The 22462-nt window shown below is 45.6% G+C and overlaps 1 protein-coding gene across 2 annotated transcripts in view; it reads left to right on the forward strand.

Moving 5' to 3' along the window:
• Positions 1-22462, forward strand: part of LOC141152761 (uncharacterized) — a 486446-nt gene that overhangs the window by 220076 nt on the left and 243908 nt on the right. The window lies entirely within an intron of this gene.

The following is a 22462-nucleotide window of genomic DNA, read 5'->3' on the forward strand; positions in this document are numbered from 1 at the left end:
TGTTTTCTATTAATTTAGTTCTTCATGTTATGGTGTGTATTTGTTTCATTCTCCAGCCTTAGCTGGTTTGTAGTTTAGTTCTCCAACCCAGTTGTGTATTAGTTTAATTCTCCATTTTCTGGTTTGTATTTATTGCTTTCTTAAACCCATCCATGCCCACCATCATGGGTTAACGTCTGGTGATGAGGGTTTGGATTCTTCTCGGATCCTACTTAGTCCGGGCCCGGACCAACTGAAAAAAAATTTGGGCATCGCTACTCATGCTTTCCCCGTCTTGAGTCTGTGAAGCTTTGGATCAGACTAGTGATGGGCGAGCACTAAAATGCTTGGGTGCTCGATACTCGGGTCGATCAAATTGGAATGCTCGGGTGCTCGACCCGAGCAAAGAGCCCAATGTAAGTCTAAGGGAAACTCGAGCATTTTTCAGGCGACTTTCCCCGGCGCTCTGCAGAGGGCCTAAAAAGTGCCAAAATCGATGGGAACATAGCTCAAATGACATGGGAACAGCATGGGGAAGACCCCTGGAAGCATTTCTGACTCCCAGGTCACTGCTGTCAACAAAGTTGTCAGAGTATTACTCCACTTTTACGGACTCACAATAAAACATACAAAAATGAATCCAAAATGAATAGGGTAATGACTTGTATATAAGGCAAAATAAATAAACAAAAACAAAAATACTCCTCCATACCTTGGGCTATGTTCACACGTAGCGTTTTTGATGCGCTTTTGCACTCTTGCATTGCTTTCAACCGTGACAAATGCATTCACTGGGAAATGTAATTTTAACATTTTACAACCTTATCTGGCTATGTGGTGTGCGAGACATGATTAGACACATCCTGTTTCATTTATGAAAGGGGGACTCTGAAAGTCACAAATCTTATTTTTATAGGGCCATCAGGCAGCCTTTGCTATTCTTAAAGGGCCAGCAGTCGGCTCTCGCTATTCTTAGAGAGCCATCAGCTGGCTATGCTTTGTTGTTCCCATTACTAAATTTAGAGTGGGCCTCCTATTCTATTATTGTGTATGCAGTGAGTGGCAGGTCTGCCCAAAATGTGGACGCACCCCAATAACACTTTAAAAATTTGAAGGCACCCCAATATCTCTTTGAAGAGATGTAGAGGAGGACCTCCTGAAAAATTTTTTTCCCATTATTAGGAAGTGGGTCTTCCAATGTGTTTGCCTATATAGTGAATGCAAGGGTTTCCAACAGTTTGGAGGCACTCCAATGCCCCTTGGAAGAGACGTGGAGGTTGTGGAAAGCTTCAGTCTCCAGGAGCCTAAAAGGCAACATTTTGAGCGCAAGCAGTCGCGAAATGTGGGTATATAGGAGTGTGGCCTGTGGGGCGTTGGTTACATATTTGCGCTTGAGTTCCAAGGACTGGGGTATGGACAACTGAACGCTGAGCTGGGACAAGGACGTGGACGTGCTTGCTGGTGGTGATAATTGAGAGCGTGCAACGACAGGTGCAGCGCAGGAGGCATCTTCGCATGCGCTGGGGACAGGGGATTGGCTTGCACGCACAACAGCGGAAAAACCACTGGTGTTACCCGCAGACACTGTTCCTGGACCCTGGGGTTCGGCCCACAAAGTCAGGTGCTTTGCTGCCATGTGCCTGATCATGCTGATGGTGGTCAGGCTGGTAGTTTTGCTACCCCTGCTGATGCTGGCCTGGCAGGTGGTTTAAATGGCTTTTTTGGGGTTATCGGCAGAGTCTTTAAAAAACAACCAGACTCGGGAAGACCTAATAGTTGTACTGGCAACTTCCTTCGTGTTGGTGTTAAGGGGAATGGTTGCCTGCCTTCTGCGGCCACCACATTGCTTCTTCCTGCCTGTTGGGGTGCTCTGCCTCCCTCCTGCTCTGACACATAGAGCAAGGTCACAGTAACGAGTACGACATGTTACCATTAGAAAGGAGAGGGTCTGCTATACAGTTATAGGGTATGCAGTGAGTCCAATGGCTGACAAAATTTAGGAAATACCCCACTAAGAATTTAAAGACATATAGAGCAGGGCCACAGTAACGACAAATTCCCATTAGAAAGAAGAGGATCTCCCATAGTGTTGGCCCATGCAGTGAATGCAAGGGTTGCCAAAAATTGGGAGGCACTCCAATGTCCCTTGGAAGAGACGTGGAGTAGAGCCTCATGGAAAAATGTTCCCATTAGAAAGGAGAGGGTCTCCTACACTGGTAATGCCCATGCACTAAGTGTATGGGCTGACAAACATTTACCCCTGGGGGGTATATATGAACATACTGTATATATATATTTTTTTATGGGCATCATAAACACCCTTTAAAATAATTATGTGGGTGTTGCATCACGGACCACGGTCACCCTGGTGATATGGTGGTCGAGGATGAGGATGAGGAGAAGGACAAGAGCACATAGCCAAAATCAGGAAGCGTATACCCATGTGTGGGTGTGAAAAGGTGCATGGGAATACACCTCCCAAAAAAAGACACTGGATTTTTTGTTTATATTACGCTGCTATCATTCGATGGTGTTGAGAAGTCTGGCCCAATCTAGCCCTTGTTCATTTTTATAAGGGTCAGCCTGTCAGCATTTTCAGTTGACAGGCGGATGCGCCTATCGGTTATAATTCCACTAGCGGCACTAAAAACTCGCTCTAATAAAACGCTGGCGGCAGGGCAGGTCAGGACCTCCAAGGCGTAGAGAGCCTGTTCATTTTACGTATCCAGCTTGGATACCCAATAATTATAAGGCACAGAGGAATCACATAGGACCGTTAGTACGGTCGGCAAGGTACTCCCTCTGCACTCCTTGTGATGGTACCCCGCGCCTCAGGGCCTGTGCGATGGGAGGGACTGAGAAAATTCTCCCAGAATTTTGACAGTTTTCCCCTGCCTCTGCTGAATTGAAGTTGTGTCTCTCTTGCCTGTAGAGAGGCCCAAATCTATAAATGGAAAAGTGAACAAATCTTCGGAGTGTCCAAGTGTGGGATCAGTTGTCTCTGGGCACTCGGCATGGTGGGAGGAAGGAGGATCAGGGTGAGGAATATGCGGTCCAGACTCACAGCTACTGAGACTTGACCGTGGGGAAGACAAGGTGGTGATGGTGGTGGCTAAGTGACTGGAAGCATTATCTGCTGTCCAACCAATAACCTTTTCACACTGCTCTGTGTTCAATAGGGATTTTCTGCGGTCCCCTATTAATTGGGACAGGAAGGTCGAGCGAGAAGATGTGGGTGTTTGTTGTGGCATAATTTCAGCTTGCCCACGTCCTCGGCCTCTGCATGCACCATCATGTCTAGTTCCCCGTCCCTTGCCGCGTGCCTTGCTCATATTAAATGGAGGACAATATCTTCCACGGTCACTACAAATCACTGAATTTGGAGCGAACTTATATGTGATCCGTGTGGTGGACAAACCACAGTTTTAAATACCTGGCCTGTTGGTAACTATTTTGAACAGCAAACTGGTGTAATTGCTTCACTGACACTCTGCAACAAACTTTTAATGGAGACCAGAAATGGCAGAATTTTCTGAAAATGAATATGTGATCCGTGTGACGGACAAACCACAATTTTAAATACCTGGCCTGTAGATAACTATTTTCAACAGCAATCTGGTGTAATTGCTTCACTGACACACTGCAACAAACTTTTAATGGCGGCCAGGAATGGCAGTATTTTCACTGCAATTATATGTAATCCGTGTGACTGACAAACCACAGTTTTAAATAGCTGGATTTTTAGCGCTGTAATATGGAAAGGACCTGGCTGTATCCTGCAGCGCCAACAAGCAAATGGTGCCGAAAAACTGTGTTCTCTGGATTGCTTTTTAAGCAAATAATGAGGATTAAGATCCAAAAATAAGTATTCCTGGCCCCTGAGACCTGGGCCTTAGATATTTCTATGCAAACAGCAGCAGAAGGCAGAATTGGAATGGAGCCTCTTGTCCTATGTGCACTGCAGTCTGCTATATACACTGCCTGCTTATATACACTGCCTGCCTGCCTATATACACTGCCTGCCTGATATCTCTGCAGATGGATTAGTCCTCAGAAGGACTGTTGAGATGGATATGTGTCTCTAATATAGTTTGGTATACATACACTAACTAAAAACAAGCAAATCTCTCCCTAGCTCAATAGCACCTCTGGCTACTCTGCCTGATTCTGGAGTGACTGTGACGAGCATGGCGGCGCCAGGTCTGATATAGACCTGATGACGCTGTGCGGCCAGCCAATCACTGTAATGCCACAACCAACATGGCTATGGCATTACAGTGCATGGCAGGCAATCCTTGCATGTTCATTGGCTCTGTAAAGAACGCCAAACATGCAGGGAGGGGACCTGAGCTCCCGCCGAGCAACCCCGGAAATACTCGGAGAGTGCCGAGCATCTCGAGCAGTGAGATGCTCGGGCGAGCACCGAGCAGTAGTGAGCATGCTCTCTCATCACTACAATATATCTTTTCAGAGAGTTCTGCTTATTTCACAACTTAGACTGATTTTTCAATCAATTTTTGGGTAAAATCTGTAAAATCTTTATCTCATTTCTGAAATAGTAGATGACAGTTGGTACTTTTACAATTCTATGCATACTGAAGATAGGAACGAGGAGGGAAGAGACAGAAACAGACAGTGATATTCTGCTGCATCTTCTTCTGAAACAGTTACATTAAAAGAAAAACATACCAGGATGTTTAGTTCTGAAAGCCACTATGTAGTTACAATGACTAAGAATAGGGCTGTGCTTCTCAACAATTGGGTAAGTGGACTATGGAGATCTTTCGGGTTTTCCAGCATATAACAGCTGTAGATATACTTTTTCAATAGCATTCCAAGATTTTGGTGCTAAAATGTCATATCATAAAATGTCATATCAATCAGATAAGTCTTCAATAGGCTGTTTATCAGTTTGCAAAGGCTTGCAATCCCAAAAAACTGAATACCTCTGGACTAGGGGGTCTGTGTATGATTACAGTTTTCTGACTAGTGTTCAGTATAAACTCCATATGCATATTTTAATTATTCACTAAATTAATTTTTTTTCACTATTTCCAGGCACTATATATATATAAATATATATATATATATATGTATATATATATATATGACTTGTATCCAGCATCCTTCACTCATTTTCCAGTACTTAGGGTTTATTTCTAATTTGTATAGCTAATTGACTTTAAGCTACTGGGTTGACGTTAGTTCTTATGAAGTTTTTCATACATAGCACACTGAAATGTGAGGAGTTTGTACGGGTCTTTTTAAAGCACACCTCCAAATGCAGCAGCAGCATGGTGGGGACCATACAGCAGTGTAGCTGTGAATTCAGCATTGGGATGGGGTAAAACAATTAGAAACCAGCTGCACTGGCTTTCTTCCTATCTCATTCTGCTCCGCAATCCTCTGCCATCAATTAGCTGGCAATCTGTCTTCGGGCATATGGACTTTTACTAATTTCTAGTGCAAATGAAGAGTTAAGGAGGTAGGGAGGAGAAGTGGCTCAGAAATAGAGAAAAAGTATATTTTTTGATGAAAAAAAATATGTTACAAGATGTTTTACATTTGCTTATACAATGGATTCTGAAAATGTTGTTGAAAACTACACTGTTAGTTCACTGAAAATAAAACCATATAATAGAGACAGGTATAAAGCATAAAATAGGTATGACACAGAGAGTGCTTACCATATTCCTTTAAGCCAAGTATGGAAAACTATGGAAGAAATATGTACAATCATTAGCTTTACTGCAGTAAACGTTTGCTGTTTATACAGAATGAGCATCCATGAAGTCACTGAGGTCTTACAGCCATCTTCTCGAAAGCTCATAAAAAACTCTATCAACAACGTTCTCTCAAAATCTTGAAGCATTCTGTTATTGGGATGCTAAATGTGCCACAAAATTGACTTAGATATGACAATTAAAGTTTAACCCTTCTTCGTGTCCAAAATAACTGGCAGTAGTTGTTGATGAATTGTAGATGGCTTGTAATGTCATCTATCATTAAGCCAAGCGAAAAACATAGATTACACAATGTAGGAGGCTCGCAGAACATTTGAGAAGATACTATTGTAATGCGGAAATAAAAAAGTATCTTACCTGTACAGATGAAGATAGAGGTAGACTTGTCACAGGTCCCACTACAAAAAGTAGAAGTAGGAACATATTCTTATCCATCTTAAGACTAAGTCTACAATATTGGAAGTATTTGTCTCTTGCCAAAATGCACGCTAACCTTCATGTCAACAGTGCCTTATATACACACATCTATCCAATCACAAACCAGAAATAAATATATCTGTAATGGTTAAAAAAAGATTCCCAAACAGGGATATGCTTGTTACAGATGGTATAATTATCTTCATATATGACAACAATGATGACGATCGTAGAGAAGATCTTTAGTTTGTTCAGCAAGTCAAGAAATTTTCATGGTCTACAGACTTGATTGATAATTGTGTGTGTGTCAAATCTGAATAAAAGAAGACCAATTTGTACACCTTGATACTTGATCGTTTAATTATTTAAATGTGTTTGTTACAGTTAGATTTACAAGCGCTACAAGGGACATCACCTGTGCTCATGCAGGCATGTAGAATGAAAATAATGTATAATATTTCCCCTTTACATTTCATAGTCAAAAATATTTTACTTGTTTAATGGTCTGAGTTTTTGGAGTTGGGGTTGATTTCATTCATAAGATGCAAATTCAACAAAAAAAATAGCTCTAGTTTTGTGTACAATCTTTCCGCTAATAACATGAAAACATGAGAAATACAGTGGGTTGCAAAACTATTCACCCCCTTGTCATTTTTTGTGTTTTGCTACCTCACAACCTGGAATTTCACTGTTTTTTTAAAGTGTTTGCATCCGATCATGTGAAGAACATGCCTACAACTGTGAATTTTTGTTTTTTTTCCTTTTATTGTGAAGAAAACAACAAATAAGATAAAATAATTAAAAACTTCAGTGTGCATAACTATTCACACCCCTAAAGTCAGTACTTTGTAGAGCCTCTTTTTGCAGCAATTACAGCTACAAATCTCTTTGGATACGTCTCTATGAGTTTTCCACATCTTGCTATAGATTCTCAATTGGATTAAGGTCTGGGCTTTGATTAGGCCACACTAAAACATTTACACTTTTACCCTTAAACCACTGGAGTGTTGCTTTACCAGTATGCTTTGGGTCATTGTCTTGTAGGAAGGTGAACCTCTGTCCCAGACTCAAATCACTAACAGACTGAAACAGGTTTCCCTTTATTTTGCACCATCTATCTTTCCCTTGATTTCAACCATTTTCCCTGTCCCTTATGTCAAAAATCATTCCCACAGCATGATTCTGCTACCACTATGTTTCACTGTGGGGATGATATTCTTGGAGAGATAATCAGTGTTGGTTTGGTGCCAGACAGAGAGTTTTCCTTGGTGACCAAAAAGTTCAGTTTTGGTCCCATCTGACTACAGCACCTGCCACAATACTTTTGGGGAGTCTCCCAGATATCTTTTGGCAAACTAAAAATGAGCCTTACAATTTTTGTGTATGTAAAGACTTTTTTTTGCCCACTCTTCCATAAAAGTTGGCTCTATGGAGTGTATGGCTTATTGTGGACAGATCCTCCAGTCGCTGCTTCGGAACTTTGAAGCTCCTTCACGGTTACCTTTGGTCTCTGTGCTGCCTCTTTGATTAATGCCTTCATTGCCCAGGCTGAAAGTTTTGGTGGGCACCCTCTCTTGGCAGATTTGTTGTGGTACCATGCTCTTTCCATTTGATGATGGTGGATTTGATGGTGCTCCGGGGGATCATCAGAGATTGGGATATTTTTTTTATAACCCAACCCTGACTTGTTCTTCTCAATAATTTTGTCCCTGACTAGTTTGGAGATCTCCTTGGTCCTCATAGTGTTGTTTGGTTAGTGGTGCTTCTTGCTTAATGGTGTTGCAGCCTCTGTGGCCGTTAAGAAAAGGTAAAGTGTATATACTGACAGACATGTGACACTTAGATTGCACACATGTGGACGTCCTGTCACTAAGCATGTGACTTATGAAGGTAATCGCTTGTACCAAGAATTTTTATGGGCTTCATCGCAAAAGGGGTGAATACATCTGCACATACCAATGTTTAGCTATTTGATTCCATAAATGTAATTTATGCCTATATTTTTCTTACGTCACTCCAACAATTTAGAAAATTTAGTGCTGATTCATCACACACAAATCAAATAAAAAAATATTTAAAAGCAGTTTGTTATGTTACAAAATAGGAAAAAAGCCAAGAGGGGTGAATATTTTTGCAAGCCACTTTAATTAGAAGATTGCAGAGATGGGACTAATTGTGATGATTCTATTTTTTTCTTGCTTTAGTAACTATTAGTGTTGAGCGAGCATGCTCTACACTGCTCGGTACTCACCCGAGCATCTCGCTGCTCGGGATGTTCAGCGAACACCGAGCATTTCCAGGTTACTCGGGCGGGAGCTCGGGTCTCCGCCCTGCACGTTTGGCGCTCTTTACAGAGCCAATGAACATGCAGGGATTGCCAGCCAGTCACTGTAATGCCGCAGCCATGTTGTTTGTGGGCATTACAGTGATTGGCTGGCCGCACAGCGTCACCTCGAGTATTTAAAACCGGGCGCCGCCATCTTGGACACAGTCGCTCCGGATCAGACAGTGTAGGGTCAGTGCTGCAGAGCTAGGGAGAGATTTATACTGCAAAATAGTTAGTGTAGGGTCTCTAAAGCCTGCCAAATCAAACAAACAGTCCTTCTCAGGACTAATATCCATCCCAGATATCAGGCAGGCAGACTGTATAGGAGATGCAGTGGTTATACCAACAAACACTGCATTACAGTCCCGTGTGCTCCTGCTGGTCAAATTGCTAGACTTATCCCCCGGTCTCAGGGGCCAGGAAAAATCCTTTTTTTTCATCTAAATCCTGTATTTTATTTTTCCTCAGTCAGACTGTACAAATACGCGTCTTATTAACCTTTTGGTATCCCCCCCCCCCAAAAAAAAAAAATTGAGTGTGTCTGTGATTGTTCAAACACCAATATATCAGTTTAAAATATTCTGGTGTAGGCCAGATAACTAGAAGTTTGGTTTTGCAGTTCCACGGTTCAAATCTCTGTATTATCTAGCTTTTGAAATTTTTTCCGCAAAAAAAAAACAGTAATAGTGTCTCCCTGACTGTTCAGACACAAATAAATCTATTTAAAATATTCTGGTGTAGGCCAGATAACTAGAAGTTTGGTTTTGCAGTTCCACGGTTCAAATCTTTGTATTATACAGCTTTTGGCCTTTTTTTCCGTAAAAAAAACAGTAATAGTGTCTCCCCGACTGTTCAGACACAGATATATCTGTTTAAAATATTCTGGTGTAGGCCAGATAACTAGAAGTTTGGTTTTGCAGTTCCACGGTTCAAATCTCTGTATTATCCAGCTTTTGACCTTTTTTACATAAAAAAACAGTAATAGTGTCACCCTGACTGTTCAGACACAAATATATCTGTTTAAAATATTCTGGTGTAGGCCAGATAACTAGACGTTTGGTTTTGCAGTTCCACGGTTCAAATCTCTGTATTATCATGCTTTTGGCCTTTTTTCCGTAAAAAACAGTAATAGTGTCTCCCTGACTGTTCAGACACAAATATATCTGTTTAAAATATTCTGGTGTAGACCAGATAACTAGAAGTTTGGTTTTGCAGTTCCACGGTTCAAATCTCTGTATTATCCAGCTTTTGGCCTTTTTTACATGAAAAAAAACAGTAATAGTGTCTCCCTGACTGTTCAGACACAAATATATCTGTTTAAAATATTCTGGCGTAGGCCAGATAACTAGAAGTTTGGTTTTGCAGTTCCACGGTTCAAATCTCTGTATTATGCTGCTTGTGGCCTTTTTTACCTAAAAAAAACAGTAATAGTGTCTCCCTGACTGTTCAGACACAAATATATCTGTTTAAAATATTCTGGTGGCCAAGGTGAAAATGTGTCACAACCAACAGCCACATATTCTCGCTCCCACTTCTTGACCGAATTACTAGGGAGGCACACTACAACACCAGTATTGTGAACTGATTAGTGTGAACAGGTTATTAATTAAATAGCAGATAATAATTACAGTTACCTGGGCACCACCACCTCCGGTCTGTCTTCCACACGGTCAAGTTTTAGTACCATGAGTCTCGACCGCATACTCCTCCTCACCCTGATGCTCCTTCCTCCCACTATGCCGAGTGTCGTCAGACAGCAACTGATCCCACAGTTGGACACTCTGAAGAGCTGTTCACTGGTCCATTTCCATATTTGTGCCCCTCGCCTGCTCCGCTTGTAGTGGTGGAAGAGGAGATCCCATGTAGCGATGCCCAAATATTTGAACAGCCACGGCCCGAGGAAGTCGACGCTGGCAATTTGTCACAAGAGGTGGACGATGACGAGACACAATTGCCACGAAGTGAGGAGGAGGATAGTGGTACGCAAGTGGAAGAGGAGGAGGTGGTGGATGATCTAGTAACTGACCCAACGTGGCAGGAGGACATGCAGAGCGAGGCCAGCTGCACACAGGGGGAGGGAGGCAGAGTACCACAACAGGCAGAAAGAAGCAGTGTGGTGGCCGCAGACAGAAGGCGGGCAACAGTTCCCCGTAACACCAACACGAGGGACATTGCCAGTACAACCGGTAGGTCTTCCAGAGTCTGGAATTTTTTTAAAGACTCTGCTGATAGCCAAAAAAAGGCCATTTGTACCACCTGCCATGCCAGCATCAGCAGGGGTGACAAAACTATCAGACTGACCACCACCAGCATGATCAGGCACATGTCAGCAAAGCACCCGACTTTGTGGGGCGAACCCCAGGGTCCACGACCAGTGTCAGCTGGTGTCACCACTGCTTCTTCCGCTGTTGTGCGTGTAAGAGAACCCCCTGTTGTGCGTGCAAGGAAATCCCCTGTCCATACTGCATGCAAAGATGCCCCCTCTTCTCAGTCTTCACTTGTTATGGCAGTTTCTCAAGAAACAGCATCAACTTCCACGTCCACGTCCCACCGCAGAGTTCAATTGTCCATATCCCAGAGCTTTGAACGAAAGCACAAATTCGCAGCCAACGCCCCACAGGCCACAGTCCTAAATTCACACATTTCACGACTGCTTGCGTTGGAAATTCTGCCTTTTAGGCTGGTGGAGACGAAATCCTTCCACAACCTTATGGCGGTGGCCGTCCCTCGGTACTCGGTCCCCAGCCGACACTATTTTGCCCGGTGTGCCATCTCCGCACTACACAAGCACGTGTCCCAAAACATCTGCCGTGCCCTCAGCAATGCAGTTACTGGGAGAGTCCACCTGACAACGGACACGTGGACAAGTGCTTGTGGCCAGGGACGGTACATCTCCCTGACGGCACACTGGGTAAACATAGTGGAAGCCGGGACCCAGTCGGACCTTGGGACAGAACACATCCTCCCCACACCGAGGATTGTGGGCCCTATGTCAGTCAGAGTTGCCCCCACAGTGTACAGGTCCTGCGCATCATCCTCCTCCTCCTCCTCATGTTCAGCCTCCATCTCAGATATCACCACATCAGTTACAAGCTGGAAGCACTGCAGTACTGCCTCAGCCAAGCGGCAACAGGCTGTGCTGAAACTCATAAGCTTAGGTGAGAAACCTCACACTGCTTGTGAGTTGTGGACAGCTGTGAAAGAGCAGGCAGATCTGTGGCTGAGACCGCTGAACCTCCATCCAGGCATGGTCGTGTGTGACAATGGCCGTAACCTGGTGGCGGCTCTGAGGCGAGGTGAGATCACACACGTACCATGCCTGGCTCATGTGCTTAACCTCGTGGTTCAGCGGTTTCTTAAATCGTACCCCGAGTTGCCAGATCTGCTCGTCAAAGTACGCGGCTTGTCAGCTCATTTTCGGTAGTCGGCTACAGCTTTCGCCGCCCTTGCTGTGTTGCAGCAGCGTTTGCAGCTTCCGGCTCACCGACTGGTGTGTGATGTCCCCACACGTTGGAACTCTACCCTCCACATGTTGCAAAGGATTTGTGAGCAGAAGAGAGCAGTTGTGGAGTACCAGCTGCAACGAGGCCGTCGATATTCAGGTTAGACTCCACACATAAGACCTCAGGAGTGGACCTGGATGTCTGACATATGTACCATCCTGACAAACTTTGAGGAGTCCACCAAGATGGTGAGTGGTGATGACACCATCATTAGCGTCAGCATCCCACTTGTCAGTCTTTTGCAATGCTCTCTGCAGAGAATTAAAGAGGAGGCATTGCAGCCAGAGTATGATGAGATGGATCAAGAAGCCGTAACGGGCGATTACACACAGCCCAGCCTCATCTCATCCCAACATGCATTGGGGGAAAATGAGGGAGAGGAGGAGGAAGAGGAGAACAGGAGCTGGTATCATGCGCTGTAGACGGTAGTACCTGTACAACTCTCATACCGTCGGTTCACCATGGGTGGCCTGAGGACAGGGGGGAGGAGGAGGAGGAGGAGAGCATGGTCAGTCATCATCTTGGTGAGGACACGGAAGTCTTGCCCGTTACCAGTCTAGCACGCATGACTGACTTTATGTTACGCTGCCTTAACCGTGACCCTTGGGTTGTCAAAATGTTGGGTGACACTCATTACTGGTTGGTGACACTTTTAGACCCCCGCTACAAGGAGAACTTTCAGTCTCTTATTCCTGAGGTGGAGAGGTCTACAAAAATGGGGCAGTACCAGAAGGCTCTTGCTGCAGAACTGTTAAAAAAATTCCCATCTGAACACTCTAGCGGCAGAGGTCACAGTTCGTTGCCCAACCAAGGCGTACAGGCGAGAGACATGCAACTTCAATCCAGCAGAGGCAGGGGAACACTGTCAACGTTCTGGGACAGTTTTCTGAGACCCACCCAGCTTATAGGCCCTGAGGCACGGGGAACTCTCACAAGGAGTGGAAAGTTTCAAAAGATGGTGAGGGAGTACCTTGCCAACCGTACCAGCGTCCTCTGTGATTCCTCTGTGCCTTTTAATTATTGGGCATCCAAGCTGGACACTTGGAATGAACTCGCTCTGTACGACTTGGAGGTCCTGGCCTGCCCTGCCGCTAGCATGCTATCGGAGCGTGTTTTTAGTGCCGCTGGGGGAATTATAACTGATAAGCACACTCGCCTGTCAACTGACAATGCTGACAAGCTGACCCTTATCAAAATGAACAAGGGCTGGATTGGGCCAGACATCTCATCACCACCAAATGACAGCAGAGTAACATAAAGTCAAATCCACTGTGTTATTTCAGGAGGTGTATTCCCATGCACCGCTCACACATGGGTATATGCTTCCTCATTTCGGATATATTTGGCTCTTCTCCTTAACCTCTGCCTCCACCACCACTATACCACCAAGGTGACCGTGGTCCGTGTTGCCAGCATTGCAAGTTCCTCTGTCCTAATTTTTGGCAGCTTTTGCATGGAAGGCATAGGCAAAGACTATGGGAGACGAACTTCCCAATAATGGTAATAATGATTTGAATATGCTGTACTGCATGGCTCTTGTTTGCCAGCATTGCAAGTTCCTCCGTCATAATTTTTGGCAGCTTTTGCTTGGAAAGCATAGGCAAAGACTATGGGAGACCCACTCCCCAATAATGGGATTAATGTTTTTAATATCCTGTACTGCATGGCTCTTGAAAGGGGCATGAAAACCGTCTTGTTAAGCTACTCTGAACTCCACATCTCTTCCAAGGGGCATTAAAACCATCTTGTTAAACCACTCTGACCTCCACGTCTCTTCCAAGGGGCATTAAAACCGTCTTGTTAAGTTACGGTGACCTCCATGTCTCTTCCAAGGGGCATTAAAACCGTCTTCTTAAGCTACTGTGACCTCCACGTCTCTTCCATGGGGCATTGATATTGTCTTTTTATTCCACTGTGACCTCCACCACGCTTCCAAGGGACATTAAAACCATCTTGTTAAGCTACTGCGACCTCCACCACTCTTGCAAGGGGCATTAAAACCATCTTGTTAAGCTGCTGTGACCTCCATGACTCTTCCAAGGGGCTTTAAAACCGTCTTGTTAAGCTACTGCGACCTCCACCACTCTTTCAAGGGGCATTGATATTGTCTTTTTATTCCACTGTGACCTCCACCACTCTTCCAAGGGGCATTAAAACCGTCTTGTTAAGCTACTGTGACCTCAACGTCTCTTCCAAGGGGCATTAAAACCATCTTGTTAAGCTACTGCGGCCTCCACCACTCTTCCAAGGGGCATTAAAACAGTCTTGTTAAGCTACTGTGACCTCCACATCTCTTCCAAGGGGCATTAAAACCGTCTTGTTAAGCTACTGTGATCTCCACCACTCTTCCAAGGGGCATTAAAACCATCTTGCTAAGCTACTGTGGCCTCCACGTCTCTTTCAAGGGGCATTAAAACCGTCTTGTTAAACCACTCTGAACTACACAGCTCTTTCAACGGGCATTGAAATGTTGTTTTAAATTAACTCTAACCTCTACGACTCTTCCAACGGGCATTGCATTTCCTCCTAATTTTAGTCAGCTTTTGCTTTTCAATGCATAGGCGAACACTAAGGGAGACCCACTCCCCAATAATGGGTAGAAGGTTTTTAGTACACTGTAATCCATGTCTGTTTCAAGGGGCATTGCAGTTCCTCATAATTTTTGGAAAGCCTTCCATTCACTGCTTAGGCCAACAATGTACAGGAGACCCAGTTGCTATAAATGGAAAAAACGGTTTAGTTAAGGCCATCTGACCTCCATGTCACTTCCAAGGGGTATTGGAGTGCCTCGAAATTTTTGGTAGGCATTGCACTCACTGTATGCCCTATAACTGTGTAGCCGAACCGCTCCTTTTGGTACAGAAACATATCCTACAATACATGTGTGGTTGACTGGCCTGATATTGATGTGAATGGTCCCTGTTCCTCCTGCTCTTTCTCCTTTGCCACCACCTCATCCATCATTCATCACCTGAAGCTTTGTTTTAACGGGAGTCATAGAACTGGGATAGTAGCAGGAAAACATCCAGCAATCCTCGGAGGAGGTAGGATATGCGCCAAAACGCTGACCACCTCAGGCCTAGCCGCTACTACATACATGCGCTTGCATTCCAAGGAACAGAAAGCTAAGGAGATGGATGGCCTCATGATCATGAATAATTTACTCGTTGTGTAGGAGGCTGACCACTGCTGCTGTCTACCTTCTGAACTTTGTGTTGAAGCCTGATTGACCCAGGACCCGCAATCCTCTATGTCTGGAGGACGTGTTGCATCCCAGTGTCCAACTGTGTCCCGGCTTCCACAATATTAACCAGTGTGAAGGTGTCAGTGAGATGAACCATCCCAGGACACATTCACTTGTCCACGTGTTTGTGGTTAGGCTGTCCTTCAAATAGGGGTGGCTGGGGACCGTTTATGGACACCCGGCCGCCCCCTGGGGACTGAGTATGGATACCAAGCCGCCGACGCAGCCATGACATGGTGGCCGGCGTCTGCCTCCACTAGCCTAAAAAGCCTCATTTCAAGTGCAAGCAAGCTAGCAGTATGGTATTGCAGCCTGGGGGTGGGTGGGTGGCAGGTTGCACACTTAGGCTTGCATTCCAAGAAAACAAAGCAGATGCTAACTTCTATCAACATCATCAAGCTCCTCACCTTGGCACTCTCAACTCCCCTGATGGAGAAGCCAGGGCCCACCGGAGGAGTCTGGTTGTCTGGTGGGCTTGGCCAATGCTGCCCTAAAGCAGGCCAGGCTAAGAAAAGTGTGGGAAAGTTTACAGGGACAAATAGGGGCAGCTGGGGACCGAGTATGGACACCCGGCCGCCCCCTGGCAGCTGGGGACCGAGTGTGAACACCCGGCCGCCGGGCAGCTGGGGACTGAGTATGGATACCAGGCCGCCAACGCAGCCATGACATGGTGGCTGGCGTCTGCCTCCACTAGCCTAAAAGGCCTCATTTCAAGTGCAAGCAAGCTAGCAGTATGGTATTGCAGCCTGGGGGTGGGTGGGTGGCAGGCTGCACACTTACGCTTGCATTCCAATAAAACAAAGCAGATGCTAACTTCTATCATCATCATCATGCTCCTCACCTTGGCACTCTCAACTCCCCTGATGGAGAAGCCAGGGCCCACCGGAGGAGTCTGGTTGTCTGGTGGGCTCGGCCAATGCTGCCCTAAAGCAGGCCAGGCTAAGAAAAGTGTGGGGAAGGTTACCGGGACAAATAGGGGTGGCTGGGGACTGAGTATGGACACTCGGCCGCCCCCTGGTGGCTGGGGACCAAGCGTGGACACCCGGCCGCCGGGGGGCTGGGGACTGAGTATGGATACCAGGCCGCCGACGTAGCCATGATGTGGTGGCCAGATTCCGCCTCCACATGCCTAAAAGGCCCAATTTCAAGTGCAAGCAAGCAAGCAGTATGGTATTGCAGCCTGGGGGTGGGTGGGTGGCAGGCTGCATATTTGCGCTTGCATTGCAAGGAATGGGGGAGGTACAATTGAACACTGCCCTGGGACAAGGACTTGCACGGGGATAGTTGCAAGTCTGCATCTTCTGATGCGGCAAGGATCACTTCTGATGGGCACACTTTAAGGCAGTGAACTGGGTGTCAGAGATGCTTCAGGGGTCTTCCCCATGCTGTTTCCATGTCTTTTCAGCACTGTATGCATGTGTCACACACCACATGGCCAGATAAGGATGTAAAATGTTAAAATGACATTTCCCGGTGAATGCATTTGTCACGGTTGAAAGCAATACAAAAGTGCAAAAACGCATAAAAAATGCTACTTATGAACATAGCCCAAGGTGTGAAGGAGTATTTTTGTTTTTGGTTATTTATTTTACCTTATACACAAGTCTTTACCCTGGAAAGGAAGATCCTTAACATATTTCACAGGAAAACATTTTCAGTTTCGTTATTGAACGTTTTATTGTGAGCCCGTAAAAGTGGTTTAATACCTCTGACCACGTTGTTGACAGCAGTGACCTGGGGGCCAGAAATTTTTATGAAAAACAAAAAGTGCACATATTTGGTATCGCCGTGTGCAGAATGACCCGACCAATAAAACTGTTCCACTAGTTAACCCCTGCAATGAACACAGTAAAAAGCAAAAAAACAAAGCAAAAAACTTTGCTGTTACATCATAGCGCCGAAAAAAAGCGGAGTAAAACGCAATAAAAATTGCAATCAAAAAAGTTAAAGCTCTCAGAATCAAGTGATGCAAAAATAATTAGTTTTTCTACAAAATAGTTTTTATTGTGTAAAAATGCCAAAACACAAAAAAACAATATAAATGAAGTATTGCTGTAATAGTCCAGCAAAAGAAAAGCCTAACATGACTCTCTTGGCCGAAGTATGGAAAACTTATAGCCATGCAAAATTATTTTTTTCAACAAAAATAGCGTCTTTTAGTGTGTGACAGAAGCCAAACATTAAAATCCGATATTGCTGTAATCGCACTGACCCAAAGAATAAAGTTGTCTAATCACTTATACCTCACAAGGAACAGTGTAAAAAATAAATAAAACCAATTCTTGACCTGCTGATGATTTGTTCATTCTGCCTCCAAAAGATTGCAGAAAGGCTCGGCTCACTTTTATCCTACGCTCTAGGGTTTCCGTGTTAATCTCTGAAATACATGATTCATACGGAACCACCGGCCGAATATTCCCTACAATGAGGCAGATAAAGGCACTGTGGACACCGTATGGCCTATGACCCGGCGGTGTCTGTCTTTTTAGGCATGAAAGTGCGGTCGGCCACAGTTTTGTGCACTTCTGAAAAGAAGGACACCACTGAACAGAGGTCAGACTGCCAAGAGTAACTCTGCTGGCTCATTATAGTGAATGGACAGGTCGGGCGTGTCACCTGAATAACGCCATTTAAAGATTTAGATGGAAACCCCAAAGAAAATGCTCAGTGTAGAGTGCCAAATAAATGTGATCCCAAACGTTATGTAAAATGTTCCCCATAAAAGCTTTAACGCAATCCACAAAAAAGCAAGTCCTCACTAAAGTCCATCATGCTAACGGAAATATGGGGGGCTTCCACATTACTGGTACTACAAAGGTTCTTGAAAAGCACTATGGCTCCTCACCCCCCCAAAAGAAATTCAGCGAATTCTGCACTCCCAAATCCAAATATCCCCTACCTTCTAAGCCCCATAGTATTCCTAAACCACATTTAGCGTCCACATGTTTGTCAATTCTGTAGCGATAAGAGCCCACTTAATTTATGGATGCATGTCTCCAGAAGCACAAGGTTCGCATAACATACTAGGCACTATAACATACTGGGCACTACAATGTATGGGCACTAAAAGGAGATTTGCAATTTTCACTCAGCAACATCCACTGCTGCTTGTTTCTGGAAAACACCCATGGGTTCAAATCACCACTACACCTGAACACAAAATTCCCAAAGGTGTATGATTTCCAAAATGGGGTCACTTGACGGGGGATATTCTTCTCCTCTAACACTTAGGGACTCTGTGTATGGAGTCTGCAAACTATTCTAGGAAAATCTGCGTTCCAGAAAGCAAATAGAGCTCTGTTCCTCCCGAGTCTCGTTCTGTGGCTAAGCAGTACTATACAGCCACATATGAAGTATTTTCACGTTCAGCAGAAATTGTATGACAAATTTTGTTGCCATTTACCCATTATCCCTTTTGAAAATATAAAATATGGGCTTCTAAAACCAAATTTTAGTGTTAAAAATTTTATTATTTTTTCTTCACTGCCCAATGGTGTAAAATTATGTGCCACTTCTCTGGTGTCAATATGATCACTGCACCCTTAGATGAATTTATTGAGAGGTGTAGTTTGTAAAATAGGGTCACTTATGGAGGGTTCTGCTGTTTTGGCATTACAGGAGCTTTTCCGTGGGTCATGGCACTCCCAAACCATAACAGCAAAATCTAAAACTAAATTATGGCACTCCTTTCCTTCTGAGTTTTGCACTGTGCCTCAAAAGTAGTTGCAAATTACATGTAGGGTATTGGAAATTGGAATTGCACAGCAAAATGAGAGGTCCATTTTTTCCTATTAGCCCTTATAAAAATTAACAATTTGAGGCTAAAACATCATTTCAGCAGTAAAAATGTAATTATTCTTTCTTCACCGCCCAATGAGGCGCTTATGTGAGGCACATGTCCTGTCAATATGCTCACTGCACCCCTAGATTATTTCATTGAGAGGTGTAGTTTGTAAAGTGACATCACATATAGGGGGTTTCTGCTGTTCTGGCACCTCAGGGACCCAGCCAATGTGACATGGCATGCTCAATCCATTCCAGTTAAATATGAACTCCATTATGGCGCTTCTTCTGTTCTGAGCTTTGCGCTCAAATGTACCATATTTTTCGGACTATAAGATGCACTTTTTTCCTCCAAAATTTTGGCGGAAAGTGGGAGGTGTGTCATATGGTCCGGATAATACATAGTCCGGCTGTGGATGGTGGGGTGGGGGGGCATGGGAGCAGCGGCAAAGGAGCGGGTCACAGGCTGTAGCCAGCAGCTGCAGCTAACATTTGTGCCCGCTGTTAAAGAAAATGAATATTCACTTCTTTCCACTCCCAGGGGAGTTAGGAGCAGTGAATATTCATTCTCTTTAACAGAGGGCACACGTGATCGCTGAGCCACTGCAGGAGCGGCGGCTGCAGCTAACAGTGTACTGGCTATTAAACAAAATGAATATTCACTCCTCTGCATGCCCATAGTCCCAGAGTGGAGAGGAGTGAATATTCTGGCAGCTGACCTCAGCGTGTGAGGAAGCATGGCAGTGATGTCATGCGCTGCTCACACAATAAGATCAGCTGCTGGCAGCAGAACAGGATGCAGCGCTGGAGCAGAGGGAAGGTGAGTAGAATCCTTTATTTTTTATGTTTGCAGCATGTTGGGGCCCATGTATACCAGGATGGGGTTAGGGAGGCATATATACCAGGATGGGGATGAAGGGGCCATATATACCAGGATGGGGATGAGAGGGCCATGCATACCAGGATGGGGATAATGGGGCCATGTATACCAGGATGGGGATGAGCGAATTTGTTTGAAATCTGTACTTGCAACTTAAATTTAACACGAATTTGGCACATTCGGATTTGTGAGCAAAATTTCTTAAATTCGGAAAAAAGCGGCAAAGTTCAGCAAATAAATGCGGGAACATGATTGCGGGGCAACTACAGTGTTTTTAACAGTTTTGCTAGCATAGTGCTTGTATATGATGAGTAGTGTTGAGCCACCCCCGTAGTGTTCGAGTTCGGTTCGGTTCGTCGAACACGCGTGTGTTCGCCGAACTGTTCGTCGAACACCTTCGAACACCGTTAAAACGAATGGCAGGCAAACAAAAACACATAGAAACACATAGAAAACACCTTCAAAGGTGTCCAGAAGCTGACAAACTGCTCAGAAGACACAACTAACACATGGAAAAGTGACAAGTACATATAGTCATGAGAAAAGAAAAGAGGTGGAGGAGTAAAAGGAGGGGGAGACACAGATATAGGCATGTCATGCCCTTCTAAAATCCAAAAAGTGAGAAGCCGACACATTCAGTCCGCTCCTGCCCGTGCCACCTCCGTGTCGCCGGGTTTGTGCCAGAGCAGCGGTGAACCCTGACGGCCAGCCCCCCTCTCCCAATACTGGTGCCTGTCCGCTGGTGGGTCGAGCGAGCCCCCCTGTGGTGCAGGCAGCTCTAAGCTTTTTAATTTAAATTGTCTCTCTAATTTGAATGAATACACTTTAAATCCATTTACAAGGATCTATTGGAGGGCAAGTCTCATGCCAGCAGCCGCGTAATTCCAGCTCCAGTAGAGTCCACTAAAGCTGCTGCAGTTAAAAAGCTTTTATAAGGATCGAGCTCGGCTGTCCACCGCAAGGCATCCTACTGCCAGTCCCAGCCCCTATGCCTTGGGGTGCCTCCTGATGCTCTTCACTAAGTATCCTGTGGTCCCGAAAGCATTTCCTTTGAAAAAATTAAGTGTCCAAACTACAGGTAGTGTAGCTTGCTTAACAGCCGGGATAATCCGCTGACTAGCAGACACTGCTACTAGGCACAAAGTATTTCCTGGGCTAGATGCAGTTAAAAATTTGTAATTAGATACTCTCGTTGGATGCTGAGAAAGCATTCCATAGAGTCTCCTGGCACGCCATATATGATTCTCTTAAAAAGCTTGGGGTAGGGGTCTAGGGGACCCTTTTATAGCCAAAATCACGGCCCTGTATCGCAATACGTCACCTAGGCTGAAGATAAATGGAACTGTAGCACCCTGAGGGCTCGGTTGCTACAGAGGTATTGCACCTCACCCAGAGGTGTGATATATCACTCTCAGGTAAGGATGGAGTGTGGATCAGGACCCGACACCTGCATGCATTACACCACATTGCCGTGGGGCAGGGCGACCAATATGCCCCTGAGATGGGCACGACAGTCCCTGTCCCTGGCTGGAGTGGGGGGAGGGAACACTGAGGAAGGGGAACCCTGTAGTGCAGGAGCAGGGAGGAAGCAGTTCCTGGGTGCATTGAGAAGGGAGTATAAAAGGTGGGCACCATCTTAGTTCAGTGCAGAGAAGTCTGAGCAGAAGTGGCAGGGAGCAGGGGCTCTGCATGAGGAGGGCCTAGTAACAGAGGCCCAGGCCTGGAAGAGGGAGAAGGAAGGAAGAGGAGCGAAGAAGGCTCCAGGAACGAGGAACGAAGGGATCTCAGGGGTGCGGACGGGCGAGTCGCCACCGCACGCCCAAATCCACCTGCATGGAGGGGTCAGGCCAAAGGGGGAGACCGGTCCCCGAAACTAGTGGAGGCAGGAAACGACCCTCAGCTAGAAACCGGAGGCTGTGAGATTTTATGTGGCGCAGCCCCTCGCTACACCCGCTAGGAGGGCAGCACATAGGGTCAGGGAAACTGGCGCCAAGTTTACCAAGAGGAGGTCCGAGGCAGCCGGACAGAACGGTTGGTAAGAAAGGCCAGACAAAGGACACACAAAGGGGGTCCTGTGAAGCGCTCCAAAGTTATCTGGGAGTTGTCTGAGCCCCTCACCTGGTGAGCACAGTACGACGTGGGCAGCCGTTACCTGCAGACGTGGTCTGGATAATAAGAACTGTGAGTAAAGGCCCTGGACTGCCTCACTGACTCCGTGTCGTTACTGCTGCTGCCCTGCACCATCACCCCCATCCTCCGCATACACTGCCCTGAGGCTATACTCCTCCCGTGGGGAGTTATGCTACGCTCTGCTGCACCCACAACACCAGCCTCAGAGGTCTGCCCTGCAGCGGCGGTTCACTCTGACCGCAATCCACGGGTGGCGTAGTCGGACATTTAAACATCAAAACCACATAAATAGTTCCGCCACTGGTTTGACCACCCTGAGCCACGGAACCGGGTCACCGCCACGGAGACTACAACCACCAGCATCCACCAAAAAGGGTCCGGCTCCGGGTGTCCCAAGGCCCAGGGGGTGCATCAGAACATTTTCATCACCTTTCATAATCACCAATGGGACAAGGC

This window comes from Phyllobates terribilis, unplaced genomic scaffold, assembly GCF_046119375.1.
Source record: "Phyllobates terribilis strain yellow unplaced genomic scaffold, ASM4611937v1 Scaffold_6__1_contigs__length_29720123, whole genome shotgun sequence".
NCBI classification, from domain to species: Eukaryota; Metazoa; Chordata; class Amphibia; order Anura; family Dendrobatidae; genus Phyllobates; species Phyllobates terribilis.